The sequence below is a fragment of the Dermacentor silvarum genome, chromosome 10 (genome assembly GCF_013339745.2).
Source record: "Dermacentor silvarum isolate Dsil-2018 chromosome 10, BIME_Dsil_1.4, whole genome shotgun sequence".
NCBI lineage: Eukaryota > Metazoa > Arthropoda > Arachnida > Ixodida > Ixodidae > Dermacentor > Dermacentor silvarum.
The window spans coordinates 32,532,805-32,555,605 of NC_051163.1; the positions used below are offsets into that span (position 1 = coordinate 32,532,805).

The 22,801-nt window shown below is 47.8% G+C and overlaps 1 protein-coding gene across 2 annotated transcripts in view; it reads right to left on the bottom strand.

Annotated features, from left to right (window-relative positions):
* LOC119466039 (CDK5 and ABL1 enzyme substrate 2) overlaps positions 1 to 22,801 on the bottom strand; it is a 122,433-nt gene that overhangs the window by 51,518 nt on the left and 48,114 nt on the right. The window lies entirely within an intron of this gene.

Consider the following 22,801-nt stretch of genomic DNA (forward strand, 5'->3'; position numbering starts at 1 on the left):
TGTTTATTCTGACATGTGTACACATACATCAATCTACCATAATAACGAGATAAGGCAAAAGGAAACAGACAAAGCATGTTTCCTGACTAGGCCTTCGTCCCGGTTGACTCAACTTTTCCATTCTGATTGTTTCGTAATTCAAAACTTATTTTTAAAATGTTGTAACTAATTACACACGCTTTGCGATTTTCGATAGTTCAATTACCATTCCACCTTGCATTGTTCTATATGTATGCTTTATGTACTGTTTCTTCGTTCAATAGCACCAGCCTGTCACTGTTCTGTCAGGCAGCCTTGTCAAGCAGCAGCAAAACGGAATTTCGGTCATATAGTGGCGCAGTAAGAGTTTTTTTGAAACTTGACAGGTTCAGCCGTTGGCTATTTCAGATAATAAATCAATCTTTACCGATAAAAAAGTTGATAAGCCCGAACAGTCGCTGTCAGAATATATATGAAATCACGTCGAGTTGGTGCGAGAACTTCGAGGCGGCGTCGCCACCGCTGCCTTTTCTGTCTTACCAATTATCTTATAACGATAAGATTAGCCTTTTTGGTATTGAGGAAGAGTAATTTAATAATACGCACAGCTCAGTCTTTCTTTCTTTCTTTTTTTTTATTTTTTGTCTCTAGTGTCCTCTTAAGCTGGATCGATAGCTTTCATTTGTGGAATTCCGAATGAGGTGGGTCTTTTAGCGAGCGGTAGCACGGTTAGTCAGAGTTGGGGATGCAAGAACGAAAAGCGAGAGACCGAGAACCCATGACGTCATGGGTTCTGGGGTTCTAACAGCGTCTGCGCCAAAACGTTTAGCAATAAGGAGGGAAGAACAAATAAGCAGAGACTCAACATGACAAAATTTTCGAAAGGCGTTCTCTATCCCCTCCCCCCCCCCCCCCCGCCCCGCCACACACACACACACACGAGATTACACGAGAATATAGCGGAATTCGCGGCGCCACGCTGACGTCATCGGCGGGGCATATTCCGGCGTGCACAAATTCAAAGAAAACGAAGTTCTTACCCTTAATTTCTAGCGCCGATGCTCAATCTTCGCCGGCCAAATTCACGCATACAAAGGTTTAGAAACTACTCTACACCATTCGAAGGCGACCGCACACATGCTGCGACCGAACAGTTTCTCTTATTTACAGTATCCCTGTAATGCGTGACTTGCACACACGAGTGATGCGATACGATACTTTTGCACGACCGAGGTGCGCGCCCATGAAAGCACGAGGTATTTAAGTGCATAGTATATAAGCAGCGTGACTCTCGCTACTCATGGAGGGACATCCGGGCGGCACGCAAAGAGCTCTCCGCGGACCGCTTGTTTTCCAACTTACACAGGACGACGCGTAGACTAATGCGTGCGCGATCGAAATCCCTGTTCATTCTATAGCCACTCAACAGACGCTGTATAGGGCTCAGTACAGTGCCAGCAACGGCCGTCTGCAACCGAGGTCACGGTGTTTACAGAACCCCGAATCGCGACGGCATCGACCCGCATACGAATAATGAATAACAGGGGGCCACGCGAGGGGACCGCGTGTACCTGGAAGGTTCCGCTGTACACGCACGAACGATCGAATGTCCTACCCACCGTGGTCGCTCAGTGGCTATGGTGTTGGGCTGTTAAGCACGAGGTCGCGGGATCGAATACCGGCCACGGCGGCCGCATTTAGATGGGGGTGAAATGCGAAAACAGCCGTGTACAATTAGATTTAGGTGCACGTTAAAGAACCCCAGGTGGTCCAAATTATTCCGGAGTGCCCCATTGCGACGTCCCTCATAATCAAACTGTGGTTTTGGCACGTAAAACCCCATAATTTAATTTTTTAAAAGATCGAATGTCCTTATGCGCAATGTCACTCAAAAACGGCTTTCGAAGCTCAACGAAAACACTAAATAAAGACACTAAATCTGTAATGAGAAAGCTATTCTTTCAAAACTCTATTTTCCTCAATTTAGATGCTAGGTTGATTATATATTAGAAGCGAAAAAAAAAAATGAACGGTAAAGTCCATATTGCTTGAATTTCGCGCCGAAGTCCCAGCGCCGGCACACGTGAGTGTGACGTCATGGATTTAAGTCTACTTTCTCGTATTTTGGGACCGTCGTGGTGAAGGAAGAGTTCCTGAAACTCGCTATGCTCACACTCTTTGGCTTTTGTTTTTAGAATCAATTCCATTCGAAATCGCTTGGAGTCGCTTCGAAAATTTCTCTTTTGGAACATCGCTACGCTTTCAGAATACGCTGTAGTCCGTATTCACCGATAAATGTTAACAAAACCCGAACAGACGCGTTTTTCCTCGCTTACCAAGCCTATTCCCACGGTAACAGTGACTTTCTCGGGTTTGTAGAAAGGTAATAAGTAATACAGCGCAGATTATTATTCTCTTAAGTGTACCTTTGACTTTTTCGAGCTCACGACGGTATATCTGAAAAAAAAAAAAAAGCATTCCGATCTAACGAATACGTTGGAATCGATGGTTAAGCGAAGCTTTAGCGAAGTGTTCATAAAATCCTATGTAATGAAAGATTCGGCAATTATAGCTTTGTCAATGCATTCATGTGGTTATGCACTTGGTTATGCAGTCAATACGTAGACGGTTATATACATATGTGCAGTTAGGCACGTGTTGACACTGACACAGTTACTGCCGTAAGGCATAGATATTGCGAGAACTGTGAATGCACTTCGTAGAATTAATATGTGCGTACGTATATCGATATCATCACCATCACTGAAGTTATTATTGCTTGAGGAAGGCGCTGCCGCGGTTTGAATCCCGCGTGGAGAAGGAGTAAATCTAGTAAGGCACGTTGCCGGGCTGAGTTGGTTTGGATTCATAATAGACGCCGAGCAGCGCAACGCGACAGGGACCAAGAATAAGAAGACGAACGCGGTCAAACAAAAACGTTTAGTTGAAAGTCAGCGCAGCGTATGCGTCTTCCTATTCTTGGTCCCTGTCATCCCGCGCGCTGCTCCGAGTCTATTATGAGTAAATCTACTCGGCGAGAACCCGGCCAGCGACAGGACCGACGACGACCGGAATCACGTGATGGCGACCGCGAACGACCCAGGCGAAATCACGTGATGGCGACCGACCGACCCAGGCGAAATCACGTGATGTGAGGCAAAAAAAAAAAGAAGAAATCTTCGCCTTAAAACAGGCGGATCACATCTTTGGAGGATGTTGATTATCTACGCTAATGCGATTAGTATTCAAGTGGTGATGCGTCTGTAATTCGGTGATGGGAAATTCGTAATTGGTATACATTTTAATTATTAAGCTATGTATAATTATGGAGTGTTGTTTGTTCGGGCACACACAAACGCCCAGTATAGCACATTCTCAGTGACCCCAATTGTCAACTATAGGCTAGACAGACATGACAAACACATAGTTGATGAAGTAGGCTTAGAATGCTGTAGACGCCGATGTACGGCCTAGAGGTTAGTAGTTAAGAACCGGGTAGTTTAATATAACAACAAGAAAGAAGAATTATAAAATAATGTAAACAAAATTTGGGAATATGCATAAGAGAATTAATAGATGGATTACTTGTGATTTTAATAGAATGAAGGAATAGATAAACGGAAACAAAAATAGAGCTAAGCTAATCGATTTTGCAGAACTATAACGAAACTTTTAAGTCCTGATTGTACAGTCGAAATCTTTCTGACCCAGCAATAAAATCGTGGATGGCATCGCCAACCTTCCTGTCGCTATGTCCAAGGGTCGAAACCCCCAAAGGCAGTAAATTTTGAACATTGCTAATAGCATTAAAGAAAAGAAAAAAAAAAGACAGCATTATATACACAGCAGGAGAGGCATTCAGCGGGACAAGGGCACGACGTACAGGTCAGGCGTTGTCGCGAATCTCGGAGCAGCTGTATAGACGAAGTCAAAAAGGATTCCGAGATATACGCGCGCCCTGGGCGTGCCAACGCGACGTCTCCTGTCGAGCGATCACACGCGCAAAGATGCACGCATACGCCCCTTTCAAACACAACGCACGGTCTACCGACCGTATGCAGATCCGCCTTACGTAACGTCCGGAGTACACGCGACGCGCCGAGTTTGATTTATCGATCTGGGCCACGTCAGCGATATAACCGTTGAACCACGCTAAGCTGTCGGACGAGCCGGTTGTGGCGCTTACACACAGTAGGGGATTGGTCATGAATCGGGTGGTTATATTAGGTGTGTAAACACAAGTGAATTAACGATTTAAACGCGGGAGCTTAGAAAGTAAGATTTTTGAGAGAGGAAGAATGCGATTAGAAGAAAACTATGAATAAAAAAACGATAATAAGTAAGTAAATAAATAAATAAATAATAAATAAATAAATAAATAAATAAATAAATAAATAAATAAATAAATAAATAAATAAATAAATAAATAAAAGGAAGCTTATCTTCCTCATCAGCATGCGAATATACAGCTGATGTAGCTTATGTAGACCGCGACAAAATGCAGCGAGTAGCTCTTCGTGATCGGTGAAAGCTTTATAGGTCATACGTATATATATACAGTCCGACGCATAAATTTGACCGGACGAGGGATTTGCGATAAAGCTGAATTCCCGCAAAGCCAGAGGAACACGGTGTCGAATTCGACGTTTCAATGTGCAGTAGTATTTTTTTTCCGACCTATATACCGAGCGATTCAATATTCCCACGAATCCCAACGTGTTAATTTTGATACGCGGAGTATCATGCCTCAGTGTGCTGTTCTAAACGCGGGAAACGTAAGGCAATACCCATAATAGCGTTTCTGAACCGCTGAAAAGCCTAGCTTATGATGTATACATCTCATCAAGAATATTACTAGTCAATTACTACAGGAAATTTTGACTCGAATACTTGCTATCACAGTCAACGAGCAGCAGTGTTGGTAGCGGCACCTTGAGACATTTTCTTGAACCACAACGAGTTAGAAACGTTTTTATTTATATTATTATTATTATTATTATTATTATTATTATTATTATTATTATTATTATTATTATTATTATTATTATTATTAACATCATTATTATTGCTGTCTCATCGTTCTCCCAAGTGGGAAAGGCAAAAAATATAAATCCACTGCGCACTGACGACAGTTGCAGCCGACACCTTTGCACAAACTCATAGGTAGAATAAATTCGTTGCAATTCTGCGTACGTACTATAGCTGACGCCCGCATCGGAAGACGGTGCCGCCAGTTCCGACGTTCAGGATTGTATACCTTCGGTATATCGTAAACTGTAACGAGAGCCTGCAATTTTTATTATCTGACAAGGTCTAAGGTTCTATAAAACTTCTAGGTCATACTAGACGCCGTAACTGATTGATTCTGGATAATTTTGATCCCCCGGAGTTCAACATGCACCAAAAATATAAATGCAGAGGTGCGTCTGCTCCATCTTGATTCCCATCGAAGTGTGGCCACAGCGGCCGCGAATCGAACCCGCAACGTCGTGCTAAAAGAATAAGAGAGAGAGAGAGAGAATAAGAACAAGAACGCCGGAATGTTTCAGCGCTAACCCCAGTATACGCGATGACCTCCGAGAAATAAACATGAAAAAGGTAGAAAGGAGGCAAATAACCAGACAAAACCAAACATACCACATCTGACGCAGCGACGACACCTCAAAAATGTCGATTTTGAACGCGGGAAACTTAACGCAATATCTATAGTAGCGTCTGTGACGCGCTGCAGCGAAGTTTCAGCTTAGTACAGCTCATCAAGAGAATTACTAAGTAATCAATTACTTTTCTAATTGTCCTTAAAGTGAAATGATGTTTGGGCTTTCAGGAGTTTAACAGCATGGTAGCCAAATGCAAAGTGTCACCGCGACGCGCATATATCTTACATGCGATATGATTCCGAGTGAGGATTTCTCGCTGTTTACAGCGGCGATGTTATCTGTTCCCCCATTCACCTCGCTCTGTTCACTCTCATGTATATCTCCCTGCCAGCTCTCACTGTCAACACGCGCAGCACGACGCACGCGCCTCCCATGGAAGGATGGCACCCACACCCACTTCAAGGCCTTCGCGGTTGTAAACGAGATCTTTATTATGGGCAGCAGAGGCAGCCGTTCACGACTGATAACATGCGCGAAGTGGACGGACGGACGGATTTTATGAGCGTCCCGTTCTAGACGGGGCAGTGGCTATGGCAACCAAACTCTTTCTTTATATACTGTATGCTGCATCATCGCCTCCGAGATTGCGGGCGCGCCAGCCGATCTCAGAGGTTATAGTTTGCATAAATAGGAACGTCGGGTTTACGTGTCTGTACCCGCTAAACCGCCGGCTTGCCTGCGCTCGAATTTTGCACAGAGCTATAGCAGTTTGTAGTGAGTTTAGTGTAATACCACATTTGTGGGCATTTCATCACCAGCTTTGTTCACAAGAAATACGAAGCGGGCGTCGCCTGCAGCGACACGACACTCGGAAATTTTCGATTAATCGAAAATATCCGTGTTTCCGCTGGATGGATAGATGGCTGGATGGATGCGATGAGCGTCCCCTATGAAACGGGCCGCCAACAAGTTTGTTTTCTTAATTTGCCTAATGTCTTGCCTATCTTTTTTTTTCCTAACAGCCCAAAAAATTCCCAGCATGAAAGTTTCTGAACCACCATTGGGAACTTCGTTTTTGTACGCCTCCGCTGTTTATGATCTAGGCCTACCTTTCTGTCACCAAACCTCCAATCGCCTTTTACTAATCTCTATACTGCGGACATGTTTACTTTCCCTCTGTCATCGCTGAACCCAAGGGCTTCAAGGAGACCAGCGGGGCCTAAACCGACAGCTGGGTAGATATATTTAAATTCTCATAAAACATGTTTCAATGTAACGACGGCGCCATCTGCCATGACAATGGCGAAAGCACGGTGTTAACCGTAGCCGCGACCGATGGCGCCACCATTAGGCTGCAGTAAAATCGATACTTTGAGTGGCGTCGCCGCAGACGGTACCCATATCCGCTGCTGATTGATTCACCATTTCTTTATTTAATTGAAAACCCAAAGACTTATCGCATAGAGCAACTGCTACGACCTCATTTGCCTCTGGCTGAATACATGTGACGTGTCAACAGCAGATACATGTGACGTACAAAGCGCTCTCGCACGACGTGTTGTCATTGGATGCGGAAGGTTTGTAGCAGCTGTAGATGCGAGTCGGCGTGAATACGCACGCGACTGAATTGTTGGCGAAGGTGGGCGGACGCGATTGTATACGTCATCATCATCATCATCATCATCATCATCAGCCTATTTTATTTCCACTGCAGGACGAAGGCCTCTCCCTGCGATCTCCAATTACCCCTGTCTTGCGCTAGCGTATTCCAACTTGCGCCTGCAAATTTCCTAACTTCATTGTATACGTACATAGCCGGAAAAAAAAAACAGTATGCCGGCGAATGAGTGTGAGTGAGGGCGCACTTATTTTGCCGACCCATGTTTGTTGGTGGTTACTACTACCAAGGTCTAGGCTGCAACTGCACCTGGCCTGCCAAGACATTATGAGCGGGGGTCGCCATGCACGCCCTGGATATACACCTGCAAGCGAGACGAGAGGAAGGGAGAGGGACTGCGGAAGGTGTCTGGCTTTGTTTCAATGACAAAGCGAGCGTGAACGAGGTTGATGAGGTTGGAAGGATGTTTGTGCGTGTTTGGGTGAGGGGGTAAAGGACGAAAAGAGAGCTTTGCTAACGCTGTTTGCGAGCGCTGCAGGCCAGGGAGGACGCCAAGCTGAGGGATAAACAGGAACGCGAGCAACAGGGCGACAGCATTGTAAGACGGATCCGCTATACACGGGGATCACTGGGCGGCAGTCTCGTTCTAAAAATTGCCGCTTGACGTATACTCGGGTGACTCGCAGCTTACGTAATTTACCCAACCCCGGCGACGGAAAACACCCGACACGTTGTCTTAGACGTGGCGTGATCCGGCGCGCGGGCAACCAACCTCAAGTGTGTCGTCGACGCCGCTGCGTAGCGACCGTGACGAAACCAGACGCCGCATTATGCGGGGATTATGCAGAGACTCCGTTCATTTCTTATCGCCCGTCGCAGAGAGGACCGATATACTGACGATAACAAAGGTTTGGCGTCAGTGCCAGCCAATCCCGTACGGCAGAATGGAAAAGTAAAAGTGACATAATACGTCCCCGGAAACTGGTATGACGTAGCGATTCCTTACGCTCGATTCCGTCTCTTTCTTATCACTCACCATTCACTGCCAGCCGATCGGAGCGATAACGTGGGCGGATCAGCGCTCGGGAACACTGCTGAAGTGGGGAAATGAATAAGCATTGCAATATAGACTCGTTAATTACATTATGTCGGCCCAGGAAATGTATAGCAATTTATGCGACAATTCGTTATCCTCCCTAGTTGTCCCACGAGAGGAAGCAGAGGGCACCGAGACACCCGCGCTTTCAGATGCGCAATCTTGACAGCACAGCTCGCCAGCTCTTGCGTGTCAGGGTGTTTAAATAAAACCCCACAGAAGTTCACGGGTCTATGCGAAATCTGGTATAGGCAACCAGCATACAGGCAAACACAGCGTCAGATGAGATGAGATTTACACCAACAGCGAAGTAGAATGCACTTGGTTACTGCAATATATTAGCTCTGTGTTTGTCTGAGCTCCGCGTCACCAGGTGGCTGCACCGTGCAGGACGTTCTCGTCTGCGCCTCCGCTTATCCGGTAAAACGCCCAGTCCGCCTGCGTTTACCGAAATGCCGGACACGCTAAAACTAATTTTCAAGGAATCCGCGGCAGGCGAATTCCACGAAAATCTCACTTGCGCGCGCACGCACATGCAACACACACACACACACACATGCACACACACACACACACACACACACACACACACACACACACACACACACACACACACACACACACACACACACACACACACACACACACACACACACACACACACACACACACACACACACACACACACTACCCGCCATGGTTGCTTAGTGTTACGATGTTACAAAGTCGCGGGATCAAATCCCCGGCGCGGCGACCGCATTTCAACGCAGGCGGAATGCAAAAACGCCTATGTACCGTGCATTGGATGTGCGTTAAAGGTGTGCTGACACGATATTTTCGAATTAGTTCCGGCGCTCTGAGGCTCGTCACTATTTTTATCTGTGATTTAGAGGTACCAGATCTTCCTGCAAAAAAAAAAAAAAAAAGAGAGAGAGAGAAGACGACTCAAAAGTATCGTGTCAGTATGGTGCTATCGTGTCAGTAGGTGCTATACGACTACAGTCTACAGCTACGTACTACGAGCTACGACCGTGCCGTACTCACGTCTCTAGCGACACAGAGAAGCAGACAGTGCGAGATGCTTCCCGAAGCCTGCGACGAGGGGGAGGGGGCGAGGCGACGATAACCGGAAGACGGGATGAGGGGGAGTGAAGCAGGGTGTTGCGTGACGTTGTGACGTCAGCCGGGAACCGAAGGGACGGCAGGGGGATTACGGTAACAGGAAAGAGGGATGACGGGACGTACGGCAGGGTGTTGCGTCACGTTGTGACGTCAGCCGGGAACGGAGGTGGGAAAGGGGGAAGCGGTGCGCATGGGGTAACGATGATGATGACCACGTTCCGACAGGGTGACAGCAACGGCATCGACCACGCCGGTGGTTTCGGGGAGATGATGTTTTGCGGCGGCGATGGCGACGAACGAAAAATAACGATAAAGAGAGAGGGGGAACGGGAAAGAGAAGAGGAGGAAGAAGAGAAAGATCAATGGAACATGAAACGAGTAAATCGCGACACTCGCACTGAAACGTTCCCGTATAAACAGCGGCATGGTAGAGAACATTGGAATGTTCATATAATGAAGACATAAACAATATGGGTGCTATAAAATATAATAATATATAATAAAAATAGATAATAAATATAGTGCGGTCAAACCTGAAGCGCGCGTCTGCCAAAGGCGATGACAGGACGACGCGCACTATAATACCTTGGGTTAGGCGCTCCGCTCTTCGCGTTTCATTTGACGTCGATAGTATACGTTTGAGCAAATCTGCCCCCCTGTATTTCGAAACAATACTCAACCCGAAACACTTCTTCCTGCACGCCGAGTTCAGTACAGCGCCGCTCCTCGACCGAAGGAGGTACTACGCTTCTCAACACACGGCCGCCTGGATCGACGCGCGCCGCGCGCGCCGATCCAGGCGGCCGTGCTCAACAATTGCCGTTAAGTGTCAACGCATGGCCTCAGAGACTTGCGCGGGCTGGTGTGCCGGCGCGCGCAGATATCGGAAGCCATGGCCAATGAAGCACAGCGACTATTCCTGTAGAGGCGGCGCTGACATCCACTATCTCGAGTCGAGGTGCAGCGTCGAGTGAAAGGCCATTCTGGAATACGGGAGGGGGGAGGTGTACACTTCGATCGTTTCCTGCTAGGTTCGAGCAGCGCTAAACGTTTCATATCTTTTCGTAGCTCGCAGCATAAGAATACTGCGGCTTGGAGGCCTTCCCAGATTTATATATACCACACGCGTCCTGCGACATGTTATCTTATCCCGTGTCCTTCGCGTGTGTTAATTTGCGCCCCCTTCTCTAACAGGTATGCCGTCACCAACCAGCTCAACAAGAAGTACTCCTAAGCGCTATCTTATCCGTAAAGAAAAGCGGGTCAATAGAGATACAGAGTGCGCGTAACAAGCGAGAAAAAAGAGACACGCTCTATCTCCATCTGGCCCGCTATCTGAATCGCGATACCGGACGCAGCGTACAACCCGTATACGCAATATAACGCACGCCTGTCCACTGTAAATTAATTTATAGCCTTAAAAGTGAATACGGGTGTAAATATGTCTATAACTTACACCCTTACACCCAAAAATGGTGTGAGTTACAGACAGGATTACACCCTTCACAGTAACGGGTGTAAATTATTTTACAGTGCAGGGTACCGTGGCATTGTACTAAACGAACACAGGCGGACTTCACCTATAGAATGCGTTTGCCTGCTTTCGTTCCACCGGAACGGTAATTAAATTTAAAATCTAAATAAAAAATCCGTGGTTTTACGTACCGAAACCACGATACGATTATAAGGCAAGCCGTATATATTGGGGGAGGGGGGGAGGGGCTGCGGATTAACGTCAACCACCGAGATTTCTCTTACAACTTGCAGTCTCAAAGGACGGTATAGACTATGTAGCGTATCTGCATTCCGTTCCCATCGGTACGCGGACAGCGCGCGGGACCGGGAAACGAACCCTCGACCATCGCGTTCAGTAACCTCAACTGCACACACAGGCAGAGAGACTCCGAGACGGCACGAAACACAACTGGCAGAGTCAGACGCAATTCTAGTTGACATTCCTTACCACACGCCTCGCGACACATCCCGAATTAAAAACTGGCAAGGAGAGAAAAGACAGGGCAAACGCATGGCTCCGTCTTCCCATGATGCGTTCGTACAGACACGTTCAACCCATGAGGGCATGCATATATATATATATATATATATATATATATATATAGAGAGAGAGAGAGAGAGAGAGAGAGAGCTTCTGAGACTGCACCGTCATCTCGCCTGTAGTTTTCGAAGAGCACGCGTCCGCTTTGCCCGGTGACCTTGGCTACGTCACACTTACTGCGTCAGAGCCCACTGCCCCTCCTCATGGCTACTGCGCACTGTCCTGCGTATTGCCCTGCGAGTTGCCCTACGCGAGTGCCAGCGGAAGTGTATGGAAGTGGCCTAGTTTTTTTATTATTCTTATTATTCTTGCCGCTAGCTTTCGAGAACATTCGAAGTAACGGCCGCTGTGTCGTTCACAGACGACGAAACGTAACCGTGAAGTGCGTTCCGGATACCGCGCGAAACGACACGAAAACACCAGGATGCAGCGCATAGATGCCAACCTACCACACGATTTTACATTCTCATATCTACGTTTCTGCAAATAAAATCAGTTTTTTTTTCTACCATACGAAACATGGGGAGATGGTCATCTTTATCCACGTCATCATCATCATCAGCCTATATTTTATGTCCACTGCAGGACGAAGGCCTCTCCCTGCGATCTCCAATTACCCCTGTCTTGCGCTATAGCGTATTCCAACTTGCGCCTGCAAATTTCCTAACCTCATCATCCCACCTCGTTTTCTGCCGACCTCGACTGCGCTTCCCTTCTCTCGGTATCCATTCTGTAACCCTAATGGTCCACCGGTTATCCATCCTACGCATTACATGGCCAGCCCAGCTCCATTTCTTCCGCTTAATGTCAACTAGAATATCGGCTATCCCCGTTTGTTCTCTGATCCACACCGCCCCCTTCTTGTCTCTTAACGTTAGGCCTAACATTTTTTGTTTCATCGCTTTTTGTGCGGTCCTTAACTTGTTCTCGAGCTTCCTTGTTAACCTCCAAGTTTCTGCCCCATATGTTAGTATCGGTATTGTTCAACAATTGTACACTTTTCGTTTCAACGACAGTGGTAAGCTCCCAGTCAGGATTTGGTTATGCCTGCCGTATGCACTCCAACCCAATATTATTCTTCTCTAAATTTCTTTCTCATGGTCCGGGTCCCCTATGAGTATTTGACCTATATAAACGTACTCCTTTACAGACTCTAGAGGCTGACTGACGATCCTGAATTCTTGTTCCCTTGCCAGGCTATTGAACATTATCTTTGTCTTCTGCATATTCATCTTCAACCCAATCCACGTACCTGTGGATAAAGATGACCATCTTTATCCACAGGTACTGCTTCTGACATCCATCCGGGATACTTAACCAGGATTTTTTTTTCTTCGCGTGCGTAAAACCCACAAGCAAGTAATAAGAATCGACTTGAAAAGCGTTACGGCCTTGAGCTGTTTTCGAGTCTCGGAGGGATGTAGACGAGACGTAAAGAGAACGCGAGTTACGCGGCGAGAAAGGCAGCACAACGGCTGTGACGTCGCGCACGCACGGAACAGAGTTGTTTGAGTGGTCACGTCGAATCTATATATGAGGCGCTTGCGGCGTCCTTTTCGACGCCACGTTATCGGCGAAGCTAAGGGGAAAAAAAATGTAAAAGAGTGCGCAATTACGGATCAAAATGAAAGCCCCCCCCCCCCCCCCGACACCAGCAATCCAGATAGCGCGGAGATATCGTAGCGTACGTGATACAGTGCACGTATAACCACCAGACAACCGCAGACATTGGGAAGGCGTGATACATTATCGAAGGCATACACATTGATACGATGCCCACACGCAGACGCAGATATAACAAGGACGTGAGATTTATGCAACTGCAACCAGACGCGGAAATGCCACACGGGACACAACCTACGAGGAACAGGAACGGCCAGAGTCCTTATCTCAAAAAAAAAAAAAAAAAAAAAAGTTAACTACGCTCTTCGTAAGAGCAAATGCCGGCCATTCGTGATGCTTGACGTATTAATTTAGCGGAGGCGGTCAGTCAATGAGGGCACTCCTCCTGCATTTAAATAAATAAATAAGATAAATGGAGGAAATAGATAAATAAGAAATTTAAATAAATAATAAAATAAAAAAAGCTCCCAATTATTTAAAAAAATTGTACACCGTCCTCAAAACGACTCGTCTACAATTTTCTCATTCACACTCATGCTCTGCACATATTTGAGAAGCTGATTTTTTTAACACTAATTATGCAATTAGGCGAACTTAAAGGAATAATCAAGTGACTGCCTCCAAGCGACGGCAAAAAAAAAAAAAAAACAGCACCTTGGTTCCGTCCAGCTACGTGGGACTCCCATATTTTTAAACTTTGGCAACAAATTACGTGGGACACATATGGTATATCAAATTAAGTATCGATTTTCAACGAAATCTGAGGTCAAGAAAACGCCTTATAAAGCAATTCTATATACAGTTCCCGCGCGCATCCGACTACCCATCCGGTAACTGAATAGTTTACGCAGTCGCCTCCAATATATTGACACTCAAGGCAACTTCCACTTGTAATGCACCTATAGGGGTCGCACGAGCATACGCTCCCAAACTGGTCTATAGACGCAAAACCAACAGACGCCGCACAAAAAGATGCGGGGAAGTGCCCCTGCCAGGAACACAAAGGGTAAAGAAGCGTCGAGGCCGGGGTCGACACAGGCCGGCCAAGCTTATCTCGGGCATAGCTTTTACGACTCGACGCAACTTTAGACGGAGTGCACTCGAGATAGCGGCTGTCCTAATCGAAAGAGCCTCTTCCGTATCTCGCGTATATAGAAGCGTCGCAGGCCTTCTTATCGGCAAAAGAGCAGCGTCCAAGACGCGGTCGTCAAAGTGAAGCGAAGGCGAACTCGCGCAAAAAAAGAAAGAAAGAAAGAAAGAAAGAAAGAAAGAAAGAAAGAAAAGAAAGAAAGAAAGAAAGAAAGAAAGAAAGAAAGAAAGAAAGAAAGAAAAACGCAGATAGCGCGAGAGGTGTGACTGCGTGTGACCGCTTGCGTTTTAGCTGAGAAAGCCGTGCGAAAAGAAATCTCGGCATTGCGAGAAGCGGAACGACGGTCTCGCTAATTGCGGTCAGCGCTGATAGGCAGAAAAGTAGCACGCGCGCACGCGGAAAGGTGCCGCACTGTCCCCGCTATAACTCGCACCTTTTATGAACGTCGTAGTGTTTGCAAGTTCACACTGTTGGCAGCTAGCACCGCTGAAAGGCACGGCGTCGCAATGCTCAATGTTTCTTTCGGACTTCAGACTCAATCAATCAATCAATCAATATTTGCTAACGCTTCTGTACGTTGCTTCTTCGAGGCATCCATTACATGTATCCAATATTACACTTCGCAAAGCCATTGTATAATATTTCCCAGCGTAACGCTACTAATTAAATGCCACACTAAGTTCTAGCTCAAGTAACATTTCATTGCTTCTTGGACAAGCGTGCTCTTCGTGGCAAGAAACAAAGGTGAACAACTTGCTTTAATTTTTCCTTGACGTGGAACTGCGTTTAGGTATTACAGGTGTAAATATAACTGACTTATATTGGCGCTCTCGCAAAATTGGACCCTTCGTGCCAAGAAACCCCCAAATAGTATGTCATTATTCATCTTTGGAGCGCAGTAACGCGGCCCCGCTTGCATCATCTCTGTCGCTCGCAAGAGCATCGGAAACTTTGGAGAACGTTGCGAGTGGTGGCCATGCAAGTGCAGTTTCTCAAAACGCGACTCCTCCTCGCCACCGACTTTCTTCGGCGCAGCCGCAGTCTTTCGCCTTCCGTCACCTGAACTTCACGCATCTAGCTCCTGTACTAAAGTTTTCAAGGTCCACCGATTGGCGCATGCGCGATGCGTCGTGCAGGCGCCTTGGGAACCCAACTGTCCGTCTGTTCCCATGGCCAGGCCAGGCCTGCATACGACGTCGTCGTCTGCTCCTGAAATGGCGTGATCACGCGCGCACACTACGCGCCGTGTCTCTGGTTTTCTTTCCCATGCGTATTTACGCCGCCATGTTTTGGCATGGCAAGCACACACACACACACACACACACACACACACACACACACACACACACACACACACACACACACACACACACACACACACACACACACACACACACACACACACCAGCCCGTCTGGCCACAGGAGAACATGAGCTGCCACTTGAAGGCTGCGACGGAAAGCTCCAAGCTAAACCTAAACCTAAAAGAAAGAAGGAAACAAAAGAAAAGCAACAAGACAGCAGACGAAACAGAGGTCGGGGGTCTTTTTTCCGATCACGCCTAATGGCAAAGAAAACACGAAGCAAACAGCAAAACACGAAATATGTGTCCAGAAAAAGCAAGCACGGGGCAGTGTTGTTAGGCTACAGAGCTACAACGACGGCTGCGCTGGAATTCGCGAGGTGAACGTACGTTGCGAAACGGGCTTAACGCAACGCGATATCACGTACATGACACTCCCCCCCCCCCCCCCCCCCCCAGCCCCTTCTACACCTGTTGCCGAGAACAATGACGTAACTACAAGGCACGAGTACGCATGTGGTTCGGTGTGAAGGCGCGCGACCTTGGGGCTTCGTGTTACGCTAGCGTAGGTAACGACGCGCGACGTGAGAAGGTGGTGGAACAAAAAAAGTAAAAAAAAAAAAAAGGAAGTTTGAACCGCCGGTGTTGACAAACAATCGCGCGGCTTTATGGGCATTCCCTCTTTCGAAGCGACGATGAGATGTTTCCCCGTCCTCCGGCCAGACGCCTTTCCGGTTACGCTTTAAGGCTCGGGAGCTCCCCTATCTAAATACGTACAGGAACGGAAATGTCCGTTTGTTCGGCAACCACTGCATCGATTTTGATGAGGTTTGTTGGATTTGAAAGAAGTTGAAATCTTGTAACTGCATGAATCAAATTTTCACTTTATGCCATCAATGTTTTAGATTTTTTTTCCGAAAAATTGTAGAATCCACTATCAATATTAAATGAGGATGAGAGCATAAGAAAGAGGGGGGGGGGGGTACGTAGGCACCAGACAAGAGTTCTGGAAACCTCACTGTCTCTAGCAGGATCTATAGTTAGTCTACCTGGCGGGATCTTCATAACCATGTCTACATTATCGATATGTTGTAGTTTCCTACAGATTATCTACAGCAGGTATGTATATAGATAATGTAGATCACTGTATCAGGTTCCGTAGTTTGTCTATATGGCAGGAGTCTGTAGAGCGTCTAGATTATATATGTATTGTATAGGAAGTCTATGTAAGGCGTCTATAGACAGTCTAGATTGTACAGACCCAAGCAGGCTCCATGGTTTGTCTATGGCAGGATTCTGTAGACTGTCTAGAATATCACCGATGTTTATAGACTACATTGTAGCGACTGTCAGGGTCTATAGTTTGAGTATGGCGAGGGTCCTCAGACTTATATCTGCGTAGATTATAGATAGTCTGCACAATGCGTCTACGAGCAGCAGCTTTAGAATTAGTCTAGATAGCATAGATTGTCCTATACATGCAAAGTTCTCAAAGCACGCGACCGCGTGCTTTTCGAGACCTCTTCTAGACGATCTCCAGAACATCCAAATTCAATTTTACGAGGCGCCGGCGCAAAGGGGGACGAACATATATAGCACAAAGTAGCCGGTGCGGTGGTGAGTAAGCAAGCGAAGCCGCCAGCCAAGCCGTTTCCCGCTTCGCGAGCCAGTGGAAACGTACTGGAAAAGAAAACTTAGCGTCAGGGAAAAACCGAAAGAAAATTACGAAAGAAAAGGAAGCTAAACAAAACAAAGCTTCCAAGCTCGTCCTATAGCAGCCCCGTCCGGACGGATGAATGAGGGAGACCAGGGAAAATAATAAAAAAAAACGGGAAAAAACGGTAGAAAACAAATAAAAACGCTACACGTTTGAGTGCCAGCAAATAGCAGCAGCGGCTGCAGCAATAGCAGCTGGCGCTAGTAACACAAGCGCGAGCGTTGTGCTTCATCCATCACTACGCGTGCGATCCGGTCCGAACGCCCTGCTTCAGCGGAAGACGCGGCCGCGGCCAGGGCCTGGCTTTTGAAGTTGCGTGCAGCGTTGCTGAAGCTGCGTCCCCAGCGTCCCCAATACCGGGAGGGCCGGACTTGCGCATCGAGCCACTGGGCCTGTTAGATTGTCCGTCTCTGACAGTCCCGGACCGTCCTAAAGACTGCATACGCAACGCTCATTGGCTGAAAACATCGTCTCGGGCAGTCCGGGACTGTCGGGAATAGATAATCGAAGAGGCCCACTGTATCACTCCGCCATCCTAACTGCGCATGCGCGCTGAGAGTGTCGGCTATCGTTCGCGTGAAAAAGCGATGCTTGACTCGGCGCAAATCAAATGTGGGAAAGCGTGCATCGGCATACGCTGAATCATTGTACCAATCCGCCGAATGCCACGACTGTTTTAGCGTCGTCCTCGTCTATTAGCTTTTAGAAATTAAGAAGAACGGTAAAATCAGTTAGCGCTCAAATGCCGTGTTTCCCAGCAGTCATGCACGTGCACTGCGCATTGTTCGCTGTTAAGAACAGAGCCGGAACGAGGGATTATTTTTCGACGCGAAAGAAAGGAAAGTATCTGCGTGAACCTAGGAATATCGTGTCACCTTGCGACCGCGACATCTCGTACGGACGTTTAGCCAATGTCATCCGTACAACAAAGCGGGGGAAGGCAGATAATCCAAACACCTCGAGCGCCGAAACTTTATCGATGCTCGATATCGTAAACCACCGTTTTCGCAACAATTACCTCGCCACTTCACCTTACATGATAAGAAGATCGCAATACTTTTGTATCCGAACAACAAGCACCTTTATGTATGTAGTACTTCACCCGACGGACCGAACTAAAGTGTCCTCGTTCGTGGCAGCGACCTAGCAATGGGACTATTTCTCGGCGCGCAGTATATATAGGAATAAAGCGACGCGATCTACTTGCGTCAGTTAAGACGTCACTAATTCTTTCGGCCAAAGGGCGTCTCCGGTCGGGCTAATTCTCCGGAACGCGCGTTTCTTTCGAAACGCGCTTAAAGCTCTGCCGCGCGCGGGGCGCGCCCTGCACGGCTGAGATTGAGTGATACAAGGGGGCGCTGGCAACCACCGGTTATTTGTGGAAACCGTCAAGGCAGAGAGCGACGGTGGTGGAGGGAGGAAGGAAAGGTTGGCGCAGGAATGAAGAAGAAGAAGACTGCGCCCCCGGAGCCTGGGCGCCTCGAGCCCACAACAGCGCCCGTCCTGCAACCAAGTCTTAAGGTGACAGTAAGAAGAAGAAGAAGACGAGCAAAAAAAGATCAGCGGCGATTTAGCGGTCCAGAGAAATGCGGTAGGCATTACGTCGCATCCCTTCGAGGTCACGGATCCACGATTTAAACCGCGTTCACCACATTGGAAAGTGTTGTTCAGGGGGTTCGCTCGACACACGTCATGCTTGTTCGAGGAACGAATTGCAACTGACAAGTGTGTGGTCGCATATACAGGGCATATACAACTACAGCCCGCGCCAAATCCATAGTTCAGCACAATCATAGCATTCTACCGGTGCTAACGTATGGGGCAGAAACTTCGAGGTTAACGAAGAAGCGCGGTTAAGGACCGCGCAACGAGCGATGGAACGAAAAATGTTGATGTAAGAGACAGGAAGAGGGCGCTGTGCATATCGGAGAGCAAAGGAGGGTGGCCGATATTTGAGTGGACATTAAAAGGGAAAAAAAGCACGGGGCTGGTGAGGCCATGTAATGCGTAGGATGGATACCCGGTGGATCACTAGAGTCGCAGAAAGGGTGCCAAGGAAAGAGAAGCGCAGTCAAGGACGGCAGAAAACTAGGTATACAGTGCGATGAAGTTCGGAATTTTGTAGGCGCAAGGTGAAATCAGCTAGCGCAAGACAGGGATAATTGGACATCACCGGGGGAGGCCTTCATCCTGCAGTGGACATAATTGCAGGCTGATGACGAAAGAGAACTGCTAAAGTTTAGGTTGACGAAATATTGTTTAAAAAAAAACAATCTTTACTGACAAAGAACAAACTAGGCCTGAGCGCGCGCACGACGTCAAAAGCTGTGACGTCATAGTGATATGGTGCGGGACCTTCGAGGTGGCGTCGCCGCTTATTCTGTATTTACTTTTTTTTATTTTTTGTTCTGTTCACCCAGCAGCTTTTCACGATAAAAGAAGTTTTATATATATATATATATATATATATATATATATATATATATGTAGAAGGGAAATTTAGTAATACAGCTCACATTCGTTTTCTCTTTAGTGTGCCTTTTATGAACAGCGTGCAGTTAAATTAGCTATAGGAAATGGGGCATGCATGTCCTGCCTGTCATTCCGTCCATCCGTGCTCATAAGATGTATAAGCTGTGCCGGCGAAGTGACATGGCACCCGCCTCTCTCGGAATCACAGGGGGAATCCCCGAGCTGCGCATATAACGCTGCGCAGAAGCCGAAGGAGCGGGAAATTTTGAAAATCCCCGGGTCCACTTGCCAAAACCCCCGATCTGACTATGAGGCACGCCGTATAGTCGCGGAAGTCCGGATTAATTTTGACCACCAGGTGTTGTACCTGAATGCAAGTCAAGTACACGAGCGTTTTTTTTTTTTTCGTGCATTTCAACCCCACCTAAATGCGGCCGCCACTGCCGGATGCGAACCCGCGACCTCGAAGGATCGAACGGGAGGAAGGAGCGGCACCGCGCTCCTTAGATAAACCAGTGCGCACCGGCTGTGGTACGTCTCGGCGCTAAATGGCCTCCCCGGCAAGGTGAGGTCGCAAGCGGTATAGGGATGGCCGAATATGAAAATCGTTGAGCAGGTCGAACACGATTAGCGCATCACGGGACAGCGCAATAGAAGAACGCGACGCATCGTAGACGGACAACACGTCGCACGATGTCCTTCCGGTGTTGTCAACTACAGTGGAACCCGGATGTATCGAATCTGAAAGGGTCCACAATAAAGTTCGAAATGTAGGTAATTCGATATAATAAATAAAATTTTTATACAAAAAATGTAGCAACTTCCACGAAGTGAAGTCTGTCGAAACAAGCGGAGCTGTGGTCGTTCTGTTTCTGCGATTGTCGCGTATGTTTTTTTTTTGTTTTTTTTTTTAACAGCGATGGAGCGGCGTTCATCGCGCGATGAGCGCGCGGCGCGAACGCCTGCTACTATACCCCGGCGCCTCTCCTCCTCCTCACCGGCGCGCGCTCCGATCGGTCGGCTCCTCTCCTCCCGGCGAGCGGGTCACGTGACCTCTCCGGCTCTGCTCCTGCGTGACGGCGCCGTCATCGACGGCGCACGCTCGCCTAAGAACAGCTCCGCCTGTTAAAATTTTCAAGGGGATTTCTACTGCCGTTCGTTATACACAATAATTCGTTACATGTGGAATCGGTACATCCGGGTTCGACTAGGCTTTCATTTTTATTCATTTATGCCTCACAATAACAAGTGTAAATGCCCAGTAACCCAGTATATTCCGTGAAGTTAACGTTCCGTGCACATTATACAGGGACCAGCTAAAACTCTATTCCTCGCTACATGCGCGTCTGGCTGTCCGGAGACCTATACAGCGCTGCGGCCGTTGCGTTAGATACGCAGGTTCGTGCGCATCCGGTCGGAAGGCGACCTGAGGCAGCAGCTGCGGAGCTTAGCAAAAACAACGCGGCAGCTCCGCTACCACGCGCCGCCCTCCCTTATCAGCTGCAGCTCGCATCCTGTGTTTGCTGCGATCACATTCCGTCCCTGCAGAGTATAACGGAAGGCTGCAGAAACATGCTCGTTTAAAGAAAACACGCGCAGAACGCCCACAAAGTATCTAATACCACTATACCGTGTTCCGGGGAGGACCCAGTAAATCGGGAAGGCGTACGTACACGGAAGCTCGAAGCCAACGCATGTTGGTTTTTGCTGACCTAAAGCGTTTACTATACAGGCGGCGGTGATGGCGTGCAGGCCGGCGATTTTCTGCGCCTGTGCGCCTCTTTCGCTGATCAGGAGTCCGCTACCACGTGTCCATTAGTTTAATTAACTGCGGGGGTTTACGTGCCGAAACCGCGATCTGATTATGAGGCACGCCGTAGTGGGGGACTCCGGAATAATTTGGACCCCCTGGGGGTTCGTTAACGTGCACCTAAATCTAAGTATACCACGTGTCTATGAGTTCAGTGTCGCGGAGATGTATGCGAGTGTAGAAGGCGTGATATTTCTTTACGAACTATATGCTCAACATTACTTGTTGAACACTCGTATTGTTACTCGTACAAGTTCCTACACTTGAGAGAGAGCGAGAAGTGACTTTGCTTGCACCCGTCAAATAGATGACGGGGTAGAGGCTTCAGCATAAACCCACACTCATCCTCCCTAACAGTCGGCCGGGATCCCTTGGGACGCGGCGGCCTACACTCGAAAAAAAATATACTTCTTAATAGTGAACGGAACTATACACACCCAGGCGCCCATCGAGACGCGGGAGCGCGATTTATTCGCTGGGTTATCTTTAAAGCCTCAAAGCAACACTCGGATTACAAGAGTGGAGGACTCGGGATAAGTTTTGACCCCAGCCACGTACCACACGAATGCGGCGGCCGCCGCAACAGGGAATCGAACCTTAATTCGACCTCGTGCTAAGCAACGAGACACTACACAGTAATTACATATACAGTGGAATCTCGATCGTGGATACGATCTTCACGAGAACCGGAAAATAAAGCGTATCAGCCGAAAATCGTATTATCCGAACATAATCGTATATAAGAAAAATAAACGGTATATAGGGGGAAACGTATTATCCAGGAAACGTATTATGCAGAATCGTATCATAGATTCCTTCCGCTGAACACATCCGGGCGGCCAGCGAGACGCGCGATATTTCTACAAGACTGGTCGAAAAATGGTCGGTAATATAGAACTGACCTCCTTTATCATTACCCCCCGCCCCGATGGATCCACTTCCTGGGGGCGGAACCTTTTTTTTTTTTTTTTTTTTACGGTTATATTAATAAACGTTTTAACAACAACAAACAAGTGAGCGCCGAGACGTGGCGGCGCTGGCTGCGGAGCCGCGACCGGTTGCCATAGTTACGCAGAATCCTCGGCATTCCTCGCACACGATGCCCGCGACTTCCGTCGGGCATTCCCGGGGAGGATCGCGCGCCGCGCATATCGCACGATTTCCGCGAGCAAATACACGCGTTCTGTAGACACACGGTCGCCTACGGGTATACTGTTTCGCGCCGCGCATATCGGGGTGTAGTATAAAGTATGCGAGCACACGGCTTTGGTCAGCGACACGCGTGACCAGCGCGTAACGGAAACACCGCGAGCTAT